Source organism: Harpia harpyja, chromosome 11, assembly GCF_026419915.1.
Source record: "Harpia harpyja isolate bHarHar1 chromosome 11, bHarHar1 primary haplotype, whole genome shotgun sequence".
NCBI classification, from domain to species: Eukaryota; Metazoa; Chordata; class Aves; order Accipitriformes; family Accipitridae; genus Harpia; species Harpia harpyja.
Window position 1 is genome coordinate 41,737,852 of NC_068950.1, and position 20,717 is coordinate 41,758,568.

Consider the following 20,717-nt stretch of genomic DNA (forward strand, 5'->3'; position numbering starts at 1 on the left):
CATTCACTGTATTACTTTTTTAGAAGTCACCAAGAGCCAGTCAGAGCTGCAACAGGTATTTGGGTTTTTAGGCCATGCATTTTACCTAAAATATGGTAGATCTGTGGGAGGAAGACGGAACAGCCCAGAAATGGCATCGTTATGACACATGGAAGACAGTGATTCAGTTATTTCGCAGGTACATGGACTACTGCAAATATGCAGCTCATAAAAATCTTGACAGTGTTTAAAGAAGCAGTTTGATAGTGTCAGTCCCCTTGTCATCACACCAACTGGTCATTCTGTTTTGCCACATAAACAGAGGGCTCAAAGAACAGGTGAGCACTTCGTTGGCCTGAGGAAATATAACTGTCTTCTAAGGAAGAAGCATTGTGCATGAAGCTTTAATTGACATTTCTTGATCTGGACTTGTTCTGTGAATGAGGAGAGTACCTCAGTCTCTGAGGATGCTAATCCAGCACTTCTTGCTGACCTTAAATTGACCTACATGGTTTAAACCAAACCGATGTACAAGTGACAGAATTTCTGCTGAGAAAGTGCAATATGTGCCAACACTTTTAATATTACATTTTTTTCTGTCTGTTTAATCTAGTATCTGATGTGAATGGAGGGAAAAAAAAGATGTACAACATATTCCTTGCACCAAAGTCTTAGAAAAGAAAATGTAAATGCATGAGTATGACACAAACTCCCCTTCTGTTAACATGCACTCACACAGACTTGTTCAGGCTGCCAAAAGCATAGTTAGCCAACCTACAGCGTGTATATATGTAATTTACTGAAGGGAGGGGACAGGCCTAATTTATGCACTTGGCCCTCAGACCATGGTTTACCTCAATACTTTTCAATGCGCAAATTCTGTAAATCTTACTGGGAGAAAGAATGTCAGCTCACGCCAGGCTCTGGACATGCTGAAAATGTCGCTCGCACAGATGATGACTTGTGTTTAATTTGCTGTTGTGGATGGGCCTGAACCAAACTCTCTTGTTCCAAAACTCTCTAAATTTAGGAGGTTTTGGCATCCCAGTCCAGATATGAGTCAATAGTTCTCTGTGTTCCAAAGAATAAGTATTAGGTTGCAAAGGTGGGAGTCGTTATGTAAATGGGATAATATAAAGGAATATCTGTATTAATACTTTTGTTATGCCTTGGAGCTAGAGGTTTGCCAAGGCTTAAGTGGACTCAGGATGAGCTGGACACATCCAATTAATATAAGTAATGTGACTTTTCTTGAACAAATGTGACTCCTCGGTGCACATTACAGCGGTTGAGTGTTCCAGCTCTGCTGCATCTGGTCCTCGGAGGTTTAGAAATGTGTATTCTAGTGTTGAAGCCTGCCCTTATTTTTGATTTTGTTTGGTACTAAATAAATGGGTACTGATTTTCAGTGCTTCTCTCAGGGAAGTAAAAAATATTGGTGTGTGTTATTGATGGATATACAAGCCCTATGAAAAAAAAGAGAATATGAAATTAAGATTTATTTGTCTATATGCAAAGTGTGTGCATTGGACCTCCCATCTCTTTCCTGATGTCACTGCTGTATTCATAGTTTCTATATCATGTAGAAGTCTTCTAAGGCTTCTCTCAGTGTAGCACCTGAATTTCTTCCACCGGTGCCATAATTAACATCCAACATGTTCTGCTGCTTCTCTCTCTTGTCCAGAGGGAATCCATATGTGCAGTTTATCATGGGGTTCAGGTGCTGGCTCAGGCTGGGCAGGTGGAAGACGAATGCCTTGAGCTGTGCGGTTGTATTTTGCACTTTGAAGATGTACTGTGGGCTTTGGTCAAGTGTGCAGTTGTGCTTGGTTTTAAGGAAAGGAAATGGGACTTCCTTCCACAGTCTGCTACAGAACCCTTAATATTATTTAAATGTTTTGTCATTCACCTATCATCATATACCAATCTCACTCCAGGATGTCTCCCGAGTGACTGGGATTCACCACTGGCAGATAAAACAGGAGAAGAACAGTGGCACCGAGGAAGATGATTCCAATCCCTCTTATGGCTTCCCAGACCGGGAAAGACAGGCAGTTCCCCCTGTTCCTCCACAGCTCGCTCTGTGGCTCACCATGATCTCCACCTCCTCTCACTGCACGGGGTCCCTAACTGGAATTGTTCTTTCCAATCCAGTTGTCCCTTGCTGCTGTGAACCATGCTGGTTATACTGAGGTGGAAGAAGCCAGGTTTGTCCCTTTTTCTATGCTGTCTGAAATGCTGTGCATTTTGAATTACCCACACATGGAAGCAGTAGGCAGTATAATGCAAGCATGGAGCAAGCACTACGTACTACATGAGGATCAGCTTAGCATGTTGGATCAGTGACACTTTGCAGCATAATACAAACCACTTATTCTTTTTCACAGCTGTTCTCCCAAGCATTTTAAGCATACATTTGCCCTCAGCATGCAGGAGATTTACGTATTTCACTTCCATTGACATGGTAGAAGAGACCCTCCTCACTTGCAGATTTGTTCTTTTAATAGGCATCCAGCACAAATGGGAATTAAGTACATGTGTGTGTCCAACAGAGAGTAGACCAGAACCAGCTGTAGGCACAAATAACTGCTTAGGAGGCCCATTTTTTTGTGCTGATTTGGTAACTCACAGGACAGCCAAATCTTCCTTTTTAGGAATGGGAAGAACAGGAAAAATAGAGGACCTCAGCTTCAGATCGTATCACGCGTGGAAGAGGAGAGTCAGCAGGGAAAGAACTCTCCGCATGAGGTTCTCCTCTCCCTCCTGGAGCAGCTGGAGCAAATAAGGTTCATCGTGGGCAAATGTGAGCTCATTCTGCCTCTACTCCAAGCTGGCAGAGAAGTCAGGGTGCTTTGGGCTCTGAGTCAATGCTGTGATAACTTGCTCGCGTGACTTACTAATTGAAGCTAGAGATACTTCAAGATACTGAATGTCTGTGGCATAGACATGCTTCCCTCAGTCTTAGTTGACTTATACTCCAAACTGTTTCAAATCATAAATCTAAGTCAGTCAAATGTATTGCAAATGGTAGAAGGACAATGTGGATTTGGGGAGAGACAGGTAAGGCTCTGCACGCGTTCTCACTATCGGGAGATGCAGAGGTGAGTCATCCGCGTTGTATGATGACAACGCAAGCACAAGGAACACAGTCCTCAGCAAAGTCCTTTTAGAATTAGCCACACGACAAGTTGAATTTTAAAGACAAAAGAAAATGGTATTAGGAGGAAAGAAGTGGCAATGACTGGAGCCCTTAATTTGCTGCCAATGATATCTCAAAGTAAGCAATTTCCCAGAGGGTTGTCAGAGATGTGAAATGAATTGTAAGAGCTGCTTTACAGGCATTTGTGGGCACACACACCTGCTTACAGCAAGGGAAAAGACAGTGCGTAAATGTCTGGAATATTACATAAAAGCTGTCTGGTAGACTAGGCAGAGCAATTAAAATCCATCTCGCTTAAACGAACCCTGAGTGCAGGTCAAACAAATCTAATTTTTATTGTTCCTTAAGGAGATGTCTGTATAGGAGACAAAAGGGGGATGCGGCCGTCAGGTTAAAAAATCAAGATGCCTTTAAAAAATTAAATGTTCACAATAGTGCTACAGCAAGCTAGATAAATGATATATTACAGTGATGGTTTAAAACTAATTGATGACTAATGTTGTAATGCATTTGTAGCTACACTGATCTATTATATATCTTGGCCAAGCTGAAGGGACACTTCAAGGAGAAAAATTGCTAACTGTTTTAACCTGATGGAACTTGGGGAAAAAATAGTTACTTTAAGAGATAAATGGAAAGGTTGTGACCTCCTAATGTACATCTGGGTCTTGCAATGCAAAATCAAATTATCATTAAACAGAATGTGATCTGTGATGGAATTAAAACAACTACCAACCAGCACAGAAATTTCTGTAGAGGAATACAATAGTGCAGTTTGAGCCGAGACCATTAGCTAAAAAGCTGCCTGGCTAAAGAACTGGTGTAACAAGTTGGTATGGAATTGTTTTGCGCTAAAATGAAAGTTCATTTAATTGGAGACTGCAGGAAAAATGTAACCATATTTACAGCAATTTACATATGTAAGACATTCTATAAACATTACCTAATTAGTGTATAAATAATTAACAATTTACCCTAAGTTCTGAATAACGTGTCTCTCTGGCTCTTGGAGGGGAGACAGGAAGCCTCATTTTCCCCTCCTCATTTTTGTCATGCCAGAGGCTCATGCCCGCTGGGTTTTACCCTTACAGTTGGAATTCAGAGAAGATGTCAGTCAGGCTCTGCTTATTTTCACATCTAATTCATGCAAAAACCAGGTTTCCTCCTGAGGCAGTAAACTGGCCCAGATTTGCTTCAAAGTTTGGCCTAGGTTCAGTGAATGACTCATTTTAACTAAGGTACATCCATCTTCCTGGCTGAAACACAATATAGGAAGTGTTGTCAAAGAGCAGATACCCCCCCTAGAACTAGAGCTTACGGATTCAGGACCATAGAAACCAAAAGTAACAGCTTGTTTCATCCCCTGGATTCCTGTTACCCAATATTAAGGACACTGAGTGGGTGTAATAAGAACATCGTTACTCAACCCAGAGTACCAGTGTGGGCTTTCGCATGCTAAACAAGCTGCAAATGGCTGGGATGTATTGATGGAAGCTGAGCTGGGAGGAGTTGCAGTCAGTAAGCCTCCGCGGTTGTAGGCTCTGTGCAAAGTTCTATGGAATAAATATGGCAACAGGTTACAAATGAAGATAACATCGGGCGGGGGGGGGGGGGGGGGCGCTGCTGCTAAAATATGGATTACCTTGAAAAGGGTGTGATTATAGGGCCAAAAATACCACTGAGATCCTTAGCCTTACTCTCAGCCTCTGGCTTGGTTCCCTTTTACAAGAGAACAATCTGACAAAGACAACCCCCACCACAGGTGACACTAATTTTCTTCTGGTTGAGATTAAGTTAAGGTAGCAAGAACATGACCAGCCCATGATATGTTCTGACAGCAATGTACGTCTCTATGATAAATTAACCTTCCAGTGGGAAGGGAAATGCTTGCAATACCAAATTGCAAATATTTTGTACTCTGAAGGGTTTGATGTTCCAAACCCCCCAAAGCCTCCAGGTATTTAAACTGCTTCCTCATTTGCATTCATTCGGTTTTGGTTTGAAGCCCAATACAGGCAGCAGCTTGGAAAAATAGTTCTCTAGCTCAAGATGGGGCAGCTGAAGTCTTAATTCTAGAGGTCTTTCTTTTAAAGAGGGACATTACTCTTGGGTCAAAATTTTAAGTTATTCAGATCATGCATTGGTGTCAGTTTTCAACAACATTAGAAACTCAGTGACACGAGTACCACTGAGCTGACCTAGAACATATATTTTCTCAAATTATGATAAACAGTCACATCCACAGGTCTATCTGGGATTTCTTTCCCTTCACTAACGTATTAAAATAAAGCAATTCTAACAGATATTTTTCCTCCCATTATCAAGGTGACTTCCTAAAGCTAGATGCTGGGTAAATAATTCTCGGATGGGCATTTTTTTAAGGTAGAAAAAGCATACAAAATACCTTTAGATGAAACTTTGAGCTACCAGTTAATTTAAAAGCAATAAAGGGAAAAAACCTGAGTAAATTTGAAGCATGGCACTAGCCAATCAGATTGACTGTAATAGGTGGTTGAAAAGGATGAGGTTTTATTCTGGAAAACTTGCTTCGTTCAGTAAAAGCTTCTTCTCCCTCCTCTCAATTCTTAGAGCTTACCTTAAGATTTTTGGGGGGGGAGGAAATTTGACTTACAGCAGTAGAATATACAAATCAATGAGAGGACAGAGCAAAAGCATCACTCCCTTTGAAGGCAGCAAAAGAGAGTACGTACAGAGGTGTTGGAACCCACTGGCCTCCCTTCCCAAACCCTGTCACCAGCTTAGCAGGGTCTGTACAGGCCCCTGTGCTCTGAGCAACCACACGGAGCTCTCACAGGTAGAGTGCCCATCGTGGTGGAGTTGTGCCCTGCGCGCGGGCTTGCTTCTTAGCTGCTGACCCTCGGTGGCCAGGATTCCATTGAGGCAAATTTTTGCAGCCCATGGGATAATTATCTGCCCTCCTAATTGTCCAGTCCTGTATCTCCCAAGATGATGATGGGGACGAGGTGTCAGTTAGAAGATCTCATGATATTTCCATGATTACAACATGCTGTAGGTAAGGAAACTCTTCCCATGTTTGGATTACACACAGAAACAACGATTCGGTCAATTCTTGGAGAGGGTGGAGTTATGTACCCAGTCTCGTACTCCTACTTTTGAAACAATCAGACATAAAATAGCCTAAAATAAGAGTGCAGTTACCGTTCATTTCCTTCCTCAATTTTTTAATCTTGCTTTATAACAACATTTCCTAGCTGTGGCTGACAGAAAGGGCAAAAATGTACAGTATTTTTTATTTTTGTTGTGTCTTGCTTTTTATTTCACTTTCAGTTTTTCAGACTGGTCAATGATTTTAAAAGTTCATTAAAGCTGTGATGCTTTTATCATTGCTTCAGAAAGACAAACTCCAAAATCCAAAGGTTAGCAACCAGAATGTGATTTTAAAGAATGCTTAAAGCAGTTTCATTCTGCTGCTTGTGCTTAACACTAGAAGAAACTCTGAACTGCAGCTGTCTTCTGTGCCAAAATGTTTTTTAACTTTTGTACACATATTTCTATATATGTTTTAATTTACTGATAGCATTTGATCCATTTGATTTACACTAAGGCTTTATGATTGTCAGATTAGTGTAAACATGCAAGTAGGAAATGTAAAATATACCTTTGATTGTTCTTTTTCCATGTTCTTTCTAATATTATGTCAATAGTCTGAAGGAGTTTTCGATGTGATGCACTGAACATTGTGACTTGTAAGAGAGCTCAACACTGGGTACATCATTTACCAGTTCACTGCTGTCAAAAGCTATTGCATCCTTCTTCCCTCTTGACCCAAGCTTGATTAATCTTTCCATAGTTTTGGTTCTGATATGGTTTTGAAACAGTGTTGATTTTCCCAGGAAGCTTTAAGAGCCTAGGCATCTGCTTTATGCTGTTTGGGCAGCTCAAACAACTGCAGAGGGAATGGAATAATCTCCCCCAGACCTCTGACAGCATCACATTTCCACTGTTTGCACACACCCACCCACCCACACGGTGCCGGGTATGTGCAGCACTGGCAGGAAGAGCTGGGGAGACTCCTGTTTTCTCGGCCATGACCTATGATGCTGCATGATTTTAGGAAAGACCAGGTTAGTTCTGGGAGGAGGGAAGTGTTATAGCTCGTTTTCTCTGATTCTGCACAGAAGTTTTTCAACATCAGTGAAAGCATCAGTGTGTATATTCTGATTTCCATCTGTCACGCAAAGCATAAATCCAAAGCACTATGTGATATCAATCATGCCCAAAATATTTCAAGTTACCTAAAATGTTGGAGAATTAATATCTTACATTTTTCTCCAGAGTCCTGAGTGGTGCAGGCATTCTGTTAATCATATATTACAAGCTCAGGCAACACATTAAGTCTGTAAAATAGATTTATATAACAAAGATGAACCAGAATTAACCGGATCCACAAATGTCTTTCTACTCACAGCTGTCTATAATTGTTTCATTACATTTCTTTGGGTTTTATCCTGTTTTGCTGTGACCTCCTACTGGCAATGTATCTGTAAGGAAAGAAAAAAAAAGCAAGACATTCTAATGTGTAAGACGTACAAAATAAATCCTGTGACGTTTTCTAATATGTGAATATTCCTAAATGCCAGACTAAAACATCCCTCCAACGGTTTCTTTTACAGACTTTCCTTGTTCCAGAAACTTGGCCTGAGTTAGGAGGAAACCCCATAACTGTCCCTTAAAAGTTGAATTGCATCAGTGTGGGTAAGATGTTGGGTGAAATTCTTTAACGGTGTAATTCCGTGAAAATCAGAAATACTACACCAGGGCTGAATCTGCCCCATGGTATAAAATTACCTCCCTAGAGGCAAGACTTTTGGAAACAGTATCATATTTTAATTATAAGCAGACAATTTGTTTTGGGTTGTATACAGAGCATGAAAATCTAACTGCTATAGGAACTAGCTACATATATGGTGATTTTATTCCACTTTCTAGTGCTGTTTGGTTTATTTTTGTATGATTTGCAGGTGGCTAAATGATCCTATAAACTTCTTTTTACGTACTTGAATAAGCCCCTGTTGAATTTAAGATTTTAAAATATTACAGTGCTGGCTTTAGAACATCATTTATATGTTTTGCAATGAGTTTTAAGAGAAAAGCTGCATGTTGTTTATAAAATGGGAAGTCCAGATTCCAGTTAACAATCTTACCCTTGGAGAACAGACAATTACATTTTTTATGAACAGATGCTGACGGTACTTTGCCTCCTGTGACTGTGTTCACTAGTGTTTGAATTCAAAGGGCAAAATAGGATCTGTCTGTTGTAGAAAGTCCCCGGCATGGCAACAGGACATGCCGCTTGAAGTGTGGTTGAGCTTTCTTCAACCCTTCTCCACGCTGACTGGATTTTGGCATCACTGTATGATATATCACCACTGTAACAAACTGGTTCACGTAAGCTGGTCATATTCTATGGAAAAAGTCTTGAAGGGATGTTGCAGAAAAATATTTAACCTCTGTTAGTTATTTTTCATGAGATGTAAGGTATTGAGAAATCTGAGGAGCTTGACAGATTTTCACAGCTTGGCTTGTGAAATTCATTTCCAGCTCAACAGATTGTGTTTTCACGATTTTGCACGTCTGGATTTTGGCATAGAGCTATGATGGAAGATGTCTCTGGCAAATCTGCCTCCCAGACAGAGCGGGGCAGTATGTCTGCTCCTGGTCAGTGAGGAGTCCAGTCCGGTCTGTGAGTTGTAACCTACCTGCCCTCACCTATGTAGTTTCTGTTCCACAAGGCAAAGGCTGCACAGCTGTAGTTGGCACTGACATCAGTGATCTCAGGAACTACTAAAATATAAATGTTAAAGTTATATTTCTAATATTTAAGGAGTGTAAAGGCATATGCAAAAGTTGCAGGGGTATCTGTGCTGTGTGCTGACAGACTGATCCTGTTCTGGGGAGCAAACAGAACATTTTCACATGCTGGCAACACGATGGGTACAGCAACAATGTGTGCAAAGATTATTGAGCATCCCCTCTGCTACACCGCAGCAGTGGGCTTCTTTTCTGGCCAAGCATTTGGGCGGGGAGGGTGTCTTCTCCTTAACCTAATCTGTGGTGATCCAGCAGTCTTCCCAGAGGGAAACCGGTTGATGAAAACATGACTTTAAGCCAGAATTTTTTCAGCATTCACACCACAGAAGGAGTTTATAAAGGTGGGAAGAGTCGTGCACGTTCTTCCTTTGTGTATCGCTGTTCAGCAACAAAGTCATCCTATTTTCCCACAAGGATCACATGGTGTCACAGAACTTCACTTATTCTTATGGCATGGGCAGCGCGGTTTTGAAAGAAAAATCCCCATGCTGTCTGGAATGCTCAACTGTTGGGTACCAGAGTCAGAAAACATCCTGCCTGCCGTGAACGTTAGGAAAACAGAGCAGCCCTGACCCAAGTGCCAAGTAGTTTTTTGGAAGGCTGACTCCCCTGAGAATAAAGGATATTGGTACCCAGCCAAGAAGGCAGGCAGCAACAGGCCCTGGGCAAGACACTGGAATTTTGGTGGAGCCTGAAATTTTGTATGTTTGTTTGTATCAGGTTCTGACTTTTGTATTAAAAGGTGAGCTACCCAAAATGTAAGGAAATGGGCCACAAAAGGATAAAATCTGAATTATTTTTCTAGCTATATTTAGAGCCATGTAAAACAGGGATTTCCCTTTTTGGCTGCTCTAGTATCTAAGAGTAACTTAATATCTCTGTTAAAAACAGAAAAAGTTCCCCAAAGGAAATTTCCTTTTTTTCCTACTGTACAGTCAAAAATCCCTTCTTGTCGTTGCATAGTATTCAGTTGGTTTTTACTTCCCTATTTCCCTGTTTGAATGAGTAGTCCTAGTCTAATGACTCAGTAAGCATTTCATCCAGAGTATTCCCCAGCTTCTATTTCCTATACCAGTGTTATACTGCTTCTTAAAAATGAGATTGAAAACCACCCTCAGGTGCTTGTATTAACTGCCTAAGCAAGCACGTGTTACACGACCCTTTATAAATCTTTTCTTCCCTTCAGTTGTTATGCTCATCAACACCTAGGCAAGCAGAATTTTTGAATGCTCAGAGATCCATTTCTGCTTCTGTAAGTAAAACAATTTGCTTATCTGCGTTTTGTTTTGGTAGATGGATTAGTTTTAGATGAAGTTTTCTGCATAGAAATTCTTGAAAACGCCACACATAAGTGGTAAAATTGCAAAAGAGGAGGAGATTGTATATATAGATAGATTTTATGTTATTCATTTCCTCTTTATCTTAAATTCAGAAAGTTTTGAGAGAGAATAGGTTAGATAGATACCTTTGTGGCTTTATTTCTACTGTTGCAAAGCAGCTCAGTAGCCAGCATGGCTACTCTCTAAGCTTCTACCTCCTCTGAAAAAACTTAGGTAATGTGAAGTTGTCCTAGCGATCCTACTTATGCTGTCCTTGGCCTCACTGAAGGCTACTGGATGAGAATATGCCCTGACAGTCTCTTTTATCTGTGCTGATGTTTGGCACTGAACCTGCGTAAGAACTTTTTTTTTTCCCCTGTGGTGGTAGTTTCAGTTATCAATATGTACCCACACTTTCTGATTTGGGGCCCAAAAGAAAGCCCCAAAGCCATTTCGGTTCAGCCTCTGGGGTTGAAGTGCACACCGCTAGACTGAAAGGCCTTGTCTGGTATATTTGAGAATCCTGAATCACTGGATTCAGAAATGCCAACAATTTTTGCACTCACTTATTTTTGCAAAATGCCCTCTTGACTGCAAAGCTAGGCCCAGCATTTGCATTTCCAGCACGGCGATGGTGGGCAATTCAGCAAGACATTCTGCATGTAGTTTTCTACTAGGGCGTCTCACTTGTGTATATGCGCGCTCCTGAAATGACGGTTCGCACTAACATTCAACAGGAGACTGGGATCCTGGGCCAGAGCTTGCATCCAGGGAGGCCAAGAGATGTTTTTGTGTTGATCTCAGTGGAGCGGGACTGGATCTTTATTTCCTTGACAAGGCTGGAAAATGTTCATTCTGTCTCTTTCCCCTTCACACACATATTTTCTTTTCTTTATAGAATAAGTCATTTGTCTTTATCTCACCATTCACCTCTCTCTTTGATTGCAGTTAATGGAATTGTCACCTTTATGTACTCATGTTCCATTTCTCAACCTGTCTGGACTTTGGCCTCCAAAGGTTACCACTGCTAGTGAAGTAATATGATTAAGTGAGTCTTTTTAGACAGATTTATGCAAGATTTCTTCTCCAGCAAGTGTCACATCTAGTCTAGTTCTGCAAAAGAGAATATTTCAAAGATGCCAACTGTCATCTGAAACCACTAAATTGTTCTGCAGTGCTGGTTGAGAGGACTGCAGGCCATCTCAGAGCAATGCTGATTTACGCTACCTGAAGCTGTACCCCTACAGCTTGAAATACGGGCTTTTGTTAATAATGAAAAAAAGAATGTTCCTGTCTCACAGAAAGCACATTTAAAATGGAATTTTCATTAGTTACTCTGTAATGAAAAGGCAAAAGGCTATATTTTAAGTGAATCTGTCCAGAATCTTGGAAAAAGAGGGAGGTTATTTGAAGCAGTAATATCTGAAGCAGAACTACAACAGCCACACTCTAAACAGAAAAAAGTGGTCTTGTGTTCCATTTAATGTACATATATCTGCAAGATATTTTCAAGTTTACAGAAAGATTTTGAAATTACAGAGGATTCACTGCACATGTCTACTTTTCTTGCATTTGGTATGAAGCACAAATTAATCACCATTATTCTGCACTAATATAACACCTCTTAACCCTCAGCTTTCAGAATATTTCAAAGGAGTAATGAATTAAGCCTCATGTGGTCTTGGGAATATGTGATAATCTAAACTTTGATCTTTCATTTAAAATAAAAGCATTTTCAGGACTTTGGTTTTGGAGGCTGGAGATCTTGTAACTGTTCTTGAAAATATCTTCATTTGTCAGCCCCTTGGAAAGAAACCATGTGAGTGCTAGAGAAGTGTAATGAAATGGAAAAATGCGTTAAGGAAAAGTTAATACATTTGTCTGTACTTAGACAGTTTTTTATTTTTTTTTCCTGCTATTTATTGGAGCAAAAAGACCTGGATAAATCAAGATACTAATGTGATATATGTGTAGAAAAGGCAAAATTGATCCCTGTCTGTAACTAAAAGGGTGCATAGGGAATTATTATTGCCACTGTCAACTCACTAGCAAGACATCATTTTGAACATTATACATTATGTTGGGCTGTGATCACTCATGTTCAGAAAAGATGAATTCTGACTGAAACAAGTGCAGAGAAAGCTTATTAGATAATCCAAAACCTGCTGTTATGAAAGAAAATGTAAATGGTTAATGTTTAACTTGGCAAAACAAAAGAAGGGATGTAAATGTTGTCTACATATACACTGTGGGAGCAGAACAAGCATTATTTGTATTAAAAGAAAGTGTCAGCCATCTATGAATATACAGAGGACAAAAATAATGATATTTGTTTTTAATGAACAGAGGAATAGGATTCTGGAACAAAACAGCGAAGAAGGGAGATAGTTGGGAGGGCGAAGAGCAAGAGCTATAAACGGGAGCTCAGCATGTGTACGGAAGGGTTTATAGGATTGATTGTCAGCGAGAGTAGAAGCACACTCAGGTCCGTTTCTCTGGGGTTCATTTTACTGCTTTTCAGTTGAACAAAACATTTTGGTATATCCACAGTCACAGTACTTTGTTTTGGGTCACTGAACTAACGTGAAACAGCTTGTTTGTGTCTCTGAACTTAATACTCTCCGTGGTGCACTTCCTTGGTCAGAGTGGTAGCCTTACGCTACGATTTGTTCCCACGGGCCAGGTGCCCGCGTGCCTGGGCTGGTCTGACTCAGATCGGGACGTACGCGTCTCAGAAGAGAGAAATTTGCATCCCACTACAGGAGGTGCAGACCTCCCGGGGAGCAAAGCAGAGCATGAGAGCACACGCTCCCACCGTGCAATGAGCTGACTTGGAATTACAGTCAGGAGGGTGGTATCTATCTATTCAAAGCAAAACATTTGGACCAATGCAAGAAAACTCCAAATACTTCAGTTTGGGTCTAATGTCCTTTCCTACCCCGCCTAGACACAAGGTATTCCCAATGGAAAGTCGATTTTCACCCAGAAGATTTCAGTTTTGTAGAAGTAGTGTTTTCCATCAGAAAATCATTCCAACGGAAAATTACTAACTGGTTCTAATACAAAGTGACTAGCGAAGCTCTCAAAATGATTCAGTGGCAAAGCTGGAATGAGAACCCACAGCTTCTGACCACGAACCCTGTGCTCTAACCACGAGACAACACTCATCTTTCCCTGAGCAAGGTTGTTCTGCAGTATTTCTGCCTGGGCCAAAGTGGGAAAACTCTGGAAATGTTGCAAGAGAGCTTTTTGCTACACGATTTCCTGCTGTAGAATATTTGGGGGATAACGGGAAAAATCCCCGGTGGCTCCCTGGGGCCTCTTCAGAAGTGTTTGGACATCATGGGAATGTGAGGGTTTCCATCCGCTCCTCCCTACGTGGGTTGTGGAGGGAGATGGTGGGCTCTGGTTCTACCCACCGCTGTAGCACGCAGCCACTGCTGGCCGGTCTCTCTGTTTTCAAGGGATGCATTTGAGGGGATCCTACTGCCCTGCCCTGTCCTCCTTTTTAAGCAGACCTTAAATAAACTGAGGGTTTATTCCTCACATCAGGAATTTCACCACTCTTCAGGTAAAACTCCCAAACGGAGTAACCCTGTGCAGCAAATCTAACTCACGGCCTGCAGTCCCATTTTATTTATTTAAGAAGCGATTATATATTTATGGGTCAAGGTGGGGGATGTCCTCAGTCCAGACATAACCCTTCTGCTCGTTCCCCTGTATTTATTCTCCCCTTGGCTCTCACTGTGGCTTCTCGCACCGCTTAAATGCAAAATGCTTCTGCAACCCCCAATATTTCTGCAGTCTTGTAGGACAACAGGGCTGCGGCTGAGAAATACGATTTGGCAACAACCCCTTTAACGAAAAGAGCCAACCCCCCTCCTTGTTTCTGTTTTATTCGCTTTTAAATAAAGGAGAAATACGATTCCCTTTCCGAGGCAAAAATACTCGTATCAGTTGAATTCCTGACAGGGCGCAGTGCACTCTCGGCTTTCCAGGGCAGTGCAGCTTGACAGCTATGCCTAACACACAGCAGATCCCTTTAACAGCGCTGGGGGCGAGAGCTCCACACGCGGGCCCCCAAATGCAAACCAGATGCCGGCACCGGCCGGCTCAGCCTTCAAAGGCGAGCGGGGGAGGCTCGGCCGCTCCCGCCTCCCCTTCCCCGCCCCGACGGGGAACGGCAGCGCAAGCGCGGCCGGGCCCGGGGAGGCTGGGCGGGGGGGAGAGAAGCGCGGCGGGCTTCCCGGCAGCGGCCGGCGGTCAGGAAATTGCCCTGTCAGGAAAAGCGCGGTTTCTCTAGCCCGCTCCCTGCGCAGCTAATATAGTGTTTCAGTTTGGACAAGTAAGTGACTGACGCTAGCCAAGACCCGGTGGCGACTAGCCGCGGCCGGGCGGGCTTCTCCTCAGCCAGGCGAGGCTGGGCGCCGCCCCTGAGGGGAGCGCGCTCCCTCAGCCCCGCGCGCGCCGCCGGCGGCCGTTGCGGCCGTTAACGGTGGCGGCTCGGCCCGGCCCGGCCCGGCCTGCCCAGCCCGCGGTGACATTCAGAGAACTCCTTCCCTGTTCGTGAGGTGCTGCTGGTTGAGAAACCCTGTCGCGTTTGTGGTGTTGGTTTGTTGTTTTTTATTTTTTTTTTTTTTTAATTAAACAACCTGTGATGGCCGCGTGTAACACCCATCTCCGGCCTTTTCCCCAGGGAACCCCTCTCGCCGCACCCCCAAGGCCGCATGCAGCTTGCCCAGGGCGTTCGTTGGCTGCGCGATTAAATTGTTCCGAAGTGGTTTCAGAGCCTGGTTTTCGCGTCGCTGGTGGGGCATTATAGGATTTACATTCTAGCCTCCCAGCCTGGCTTCCCGAAGTTTGCTTTTACTGATGGTTCTCAACAGCACAGCCTATATATAACGCCTAAATTTAATGAGAACGGGTCTGCCCTTTTTCACAGTCCCTTTGCGTTGACAGGCTCCGGGCAGCACGGGGGGTGCGCAGAGCCTGGGGAGGCACTTGAGATTTTGCAGGGTTGGGGTAAGCATGTCCCTTCCTCCCAATGCCTCCTGCTGCAGACGGTGGTGTAGGGAGTCACCATTTTCCCTGCTGCCTTTCCCTGAGCTTTAAATGGCAGCGCTCGGGTGACCTGACGTAGGCAGGTGGGACATACATCACTTACGTACTTGCTTAATCCTCCAGATCCCTGGGAGATTTCCTTAAATGTATTTCTTGCCCTTATTCAAGTTGGTAGTTTCCAGTCTTGTGGCTCTGGCACAGGTATTGCTGGCAGTGGTGTCCTCTCGCTGCTTGCTTCCATCGCTGCCTCCTTCCTCCTCTTGCAGCTCCGTTTTCTCGCAACCTTTGCAGCACTGTCTCCTTTGCATGGCGGTTGCTCCTGCGTTTTCATAAAGCTTGTGGGCTGGCATGGAGCCCACCCCAATAACCTGGTGGAGTTTACTTGTGTTTGGCTCCAGACCTCCCCATAATGGCTGTGTTCCTCGCTAGTGACGTGCTCTGCACTGTTTAGGAACTGGTGACCTTGCAGATTCTTTCTCTACTGAGGTGCCTGGGACTTGTTAGGTAGTTTAATAAATTTAGCATCAGTGCCTCTTCTCTGGAGAACACTTAAATGTCGGGGAAGGAGAGGAGAGGGCTCTCTCATCTCTTGAGGTTCTTAGAAAGTAATAAACAGACTCATTACTGTGAAGGTGGTCTCGTTTTTCATACTCATGTATTCCCTCATCCTGGAAGATCATTTGCTTAATTTATTGAAATTAACTTTTTTCTAAATGTACTTAAATATAGTACAAAAACATGCTGAAATTTTAAAGTGTCTTTAAATGTTAATGGCCCCCTTCCCTTCAGGAATATGTACTTGCATATGGTAAAAAAAAAAAAAGGCAGCTCTTTTTTTTTTTTTTTTTTTTTTTTTTCCTGGGAAGGGTGCCTGGGATAGGAGGATGAAAGAGGAAAACAGGGGGAATTGGGTTCTTGTAGGTACAGCTGTTCCCAGCTGTAAGAATCAGGGCAGAAATCAATTTAGAGTGTCAGGAGAGACTAAATAAACTAGTACTGTGCTGGGAAGTTTTTATGGGTATTCTTAGCCACTTTTGTTACTCTGTCCTGTGTTGCTAACAGTCCTACAGCTAAGTTATCATTTGAAACTGCTGGTTCTTTTGAAAAAGTCATCCTCTTCCCAAATAAGGGCTCTTAGCCATTTTGTTTCTTGTACTTCCTCAATAAGTCTGCCTTCTCTCTTTCCATAAGCCGTTCTTCATTTAAGCATTCTTTTGATTCTGTTAGAGGTTGATCTGTTTCCTGAGAACTAGTAGATTTACAGGAGAGGATCAGAACAGCTCTCCTGTGAGTTCCTGTTTTGCATCTTGGGCTGTTCTAATGACTTAAATTGAATTTTTTTCCCAGGTACCTGCCATTGCAATATCAAAGAGCCTGGTGTGCAAAATCAACAGTAGTGGTATGGCCTTGGTAGAAAGGTGTTTCTGAGCTTCATTTTCAAAGGGAAGTCTTTGGTCAGCATTGTCTGGCTTTTTGGCTCGTGTTAATACCTTCTGGTTGGTGCCTTGAGCTGCCTTCGGTTTCCCCTCTGCATTTCCATGTGTGAAAGGGAAAGTACGCAGACCGTTCGTAAAATAAAGTTTGAAAATTTTGTGACCTTCAGCTGTTTGAGGCAAGCAAGCTTATAAGCCCTTGACTTCTGGTATGTTTTGAGAAAGTCATTGAAGGGAACTTACAGAGAGGTGTTGGTCTGATACCCTTTCAGGCTTGTCTTTGTAGGAGTTTGAAATTATGAGACTGATTGGATCATTAAGAAGGCAGATTTTGCATTGATAAAAACAAACCAAAGAAACAAAACCTTCCAGCTGTGTATGTAGGGAGAAGGAAGAGAACTCACATGAGCAGATGTGATTCTTCCTTCACTGTAAAAAAGAAAGGGATGTAGACATGTTATACACGTACGGTCTACCTAGATATCTGATTTTTGTGCAGAATTTGTGTTTCTTTTAGCCTAAGCTAATGTGCAACCTCAATTCCTCTTCAGTATTTGTGACAGGAACTTCAGGGCTAGTGTTTTTGGAATTGCAGCCCAAATAAATGTTTAATTTTAAAATTACAGATTACTTAGGGCTGTCATTCTCATGCTCTTACTATGCAAGAGTGAGCAAATACTGTATAGTAAACTGTGGATTCAGCTTATAGACACGTTTGCTTCTGGGCTGAGCATCTTGAAAGAAGTGGTTTATAGCATGTCTTTAAAAATTGATTTCACTGTTGCATCTACTACTGGCCTAAATGTTCCAGTATCTGCCAGGAGTAATTATAGACAGTTGGTTCAGATGTTGCTTAAATGTGTAAGCCTTGATGGGAAATGCAGTGGACTTCAGCCAGAATGCTAATTTTGATGTTTTGTCATTTCATAAAACTGTGAACTCGGAACAAATTATTTTTATACTGATCTGCTGATACGTAATCACACGGCTAGTGCCAAATTCAACCTTGATGTAGCACTGGAATCTACAGATGTGATTAGAGTTAGAGTATCAGCATTAACTAAAGTTGGCTAATTTGGTATCCACAGTAGCATGATGGCTTTATTTACCCAGGATTCCAGGTAAGTGTATGTACCCTGCACTGAAGTTCATGGTGCTGAGACTGGTTTGCTCCAGGAATGCAATTTAAAGCTAGTGTGTGTGTGGTTACGTGAACTGTGATTGTGCCTTCTGAAGTGCATTCTCCTCCAAGTTATATTTTATGATTTAAACAGATATTTTGTAAATTAACATCATTGTGCTAGGGATGTGTTTACTGTGTGCTGCTTTTTTTGTGTTTTGTTGTTTGTTTGTTTGTTTATTTGTTTCTCCATTCCCATTATACCTCAGAAGAGAATGAAAAAATACAAAAGTCACAGTACAGGAATCTGCCTCTCTTTTACAGGCAATGAACGGAGATTGTTCTTTCTGTCCAGCATGGGGTAGGTTAAAGTGACAGAGACATACGAATAAGAAAGAACTTCCTTAGCATTAGTTTAATAAGCTGATGGATCCAACCACTTGGATCCATCAGTCATTTTGGAGCCTGTTACCCCCTTTCAACTAGTCATGAAGCTGTTACAGCTAGAATTTATGTAATAATCAGATGGCTTTTTTTTCTACCTCACAGTCAATGTAAACAAGATAGTGTCTTCTTTCAGAGCTTCAAGCATTCTGCAGTGTCATTTGGGACATGTCTGTCTGCCAGATCATTAGCACAGCCTTTAGGGCTGCATGCAGCTGCGGTGTCAGAGGAGGGAATAGATCTAAATAGGTTGGTGTGCATGAATTGTATTGATTGCCATTTTCAGTGTGGATTAGAAAGGGTGCTGCCATATACCCTCTTAATTCCTTAGGTTTTCCTGAGTGAGAATTGTGTCTTGGCATAAACTGATCAACATTTCCTCTGTTTGACAAACTGTAGGTTATGGCAAGCATTCAAAATCCTGCAGACGTGTGAATGCACCTGTGACGTTCACAAGTGTCAAGAGTTTAATCCTGAACTACTAATATGGCTGGGAGTTTTGCCACTGACTTTAATGGATGCAGGATCAGACCCTGCTTTTGAAGTGACGCCCCAGTCCAAGCAGGGCCAAGAGAGCCCCAGAGGGATTTGGAGCTGTTAGGTTTCCCCAGTAGTGTGAGTCTTCTCATCTCATTTTGTGTGTTCTGGTGGCTCTTTGCTCAGCCTTCCTTCTTCCTGAGAGCTCCTCTCTGCAGCTGTTTCCTGCGGTTCCTGGTGTTAGATGAGCCGTGAGGCAGAGCACGCTGAACTTCTTTCTTTTGTACGGCATGGTTACAGGCTGGGGAACAAATGGGGCAGCCCAGTTGTTTACCACTGTCACACTGATGATCTTAGAGTGAGAGAGCTGGTCTGTCTGTGGTCTCACAGGCTGTCTCTGACCAGGCAGCCTGGCAGCTTTGCGAGGCATGCTGTGACATTAGTCTCATGCCTGTTGCAATGCAGAGCCTATGAGGGCATGCAACAACCATGTGGGTGCCTTGGTCTTCCTTCCAAAGAAGATCAGGGTGAGCGGTAGCCTTAAGTCTTCTCCAAGCATGTAGTTGGGAGGAGCTCCTGTGTTCCTCTGTTTAGCCATACTTTGAGGGCCAGTGTTTTGGGAACTGCCTGAAGTTTGAAATCCCTGGCCTTCCATAGCCACCTCTCTGCTCCAAAGCAGCACCTCTCCATTGACACCAACACGTTATTTTTCTGCTGTGAGCGTCTCTGAGCGATATCTCTACTTGCCCAAAGCGGTCTTGGGATCATTGCTTGCTGCTTATTAATACTTACTACTGCACTGTATGATGGTACTTATTATTGCCACATCCATGAACAGTCAGAGAGCAGAAAAATGCTTTTTGATTTACCTGACCATGTTAAGGTTGTGAGTTCAGCTCATCATCCATGGTCTGTAGATAGCTGCAGTAAGCCTTCTGGGGATGACTGAGAATGCAGTGTAAGCATGACTGCATGGAGAAGGTAAATACGGAGCAATTGCTTAATGTCTCCTCTACCTCAGGAGCTCGGGCCCATCAAACAAAACTAACAGGGGGCACCCTCAGAACAAATGAAAGGACTTTTTCTTGCATTGTTTACACATAACTTTATAACTCACTACCACGGTAGTTTGCAGTTACAAAAATTTCCCTGGATTCAAAAAAAGCACAATTTCAGAGAGGAAAAAGCCTTCAAGGTCTGCTAATCTTAAAGATAAAATTTCTGGCTCAGGAAGTGCCTCTACAATAGATAGCAGGAGGAGGAAGGTGACTTGGGGAAGTATTGCTGGATGAAAAGGACAGGCATATCTTTTCTTATGGCTTCTGCTCTTTATGGCAGGATACTGTACTAATTGGACCTTTCATCTGACCCAGTGCAGCCATGCTCTTCTCTTTAATCAGGGTCCAGAATGCCGTTGCTCTTGTTTGATCAATGGTACTATGGGCTGTATCTGCCAGTGTGAGTTCAAGAGAGAAACTGGAAGGAGAGTATAATTTTTCTGTTTTAGTACAAATCTCTTCTAGAGCAGATGATAAACAACTCTGTTGTATATTTAAGAGCCTGATATTTGTTGACACTGGTCATGCTGACATCTTTCTGCTGTTCATGAGTGAGATATCTATGTAGGCAGTAGAAGCTGAAAATAAATAAATTTTGGATCTCATTTCTTAGAAAAATTTGCTTAGTCATTTTCATTTCTCCACTAATTAGTTATACAAGGATAAACCGGGATATGTCTTGCTTTATATCAGAGCAGGTGGAAGTAGTTTGGTCTGAAAGTATTTAAGATAGAAAAGATAGAATTAAAGGGCAAAAGGCAGCGATGAAGTAATGGCTTTGTCTTGGACGCTGAGAGAGGGTGAAAAAAAAAA

The 20,717-nt window shown here is 42.5% G+C and overlaps 1 protein-coding gene and 1 long non-coding RNA gene across 7 annotated transcripts in view; one reads left to right on the forward strand and one right to left on the reverse strand.

Annotated features, from left to right (window-relative positions):
• Nucleotides 1–20,717, forward strand: part of FGGY (FGGY carbohydrate kinase domain containing) — a 301,158-nt gene that overhangs the window by 138,772 nt on the left and 141,669 nt on the right. Inside the window, exon 1 of one of the 6 annotated variants that reach the window (XM_052801139.1) lies at nt 14,519–14,656. The exons of the other annotated variants lie outside the window; for them this stretch is intronic. The gene's annotated coding sequence lies outside the window, so the exon portion shown is untranslated. Of the gene's footprint in view, nt 1–14,518; nt 14,657–20,717 lie in introns of those variants that run through there. 6 annotated transcript variants of the gene reach the window in all.
• LOC128147908 (uncharacterized) lies at nt 7,513–15,792 on the reverse strand. Its single transcript, XR_008237132.1, has 2 exons — nt 15,480–15,792; nt 7,513–7,662 (listed from the first exon to the last, which is right to left on the reverse strand). It is a non-coding gene; the product is annotated as an uncharacterized LOC128147908 (long non-coding RNA).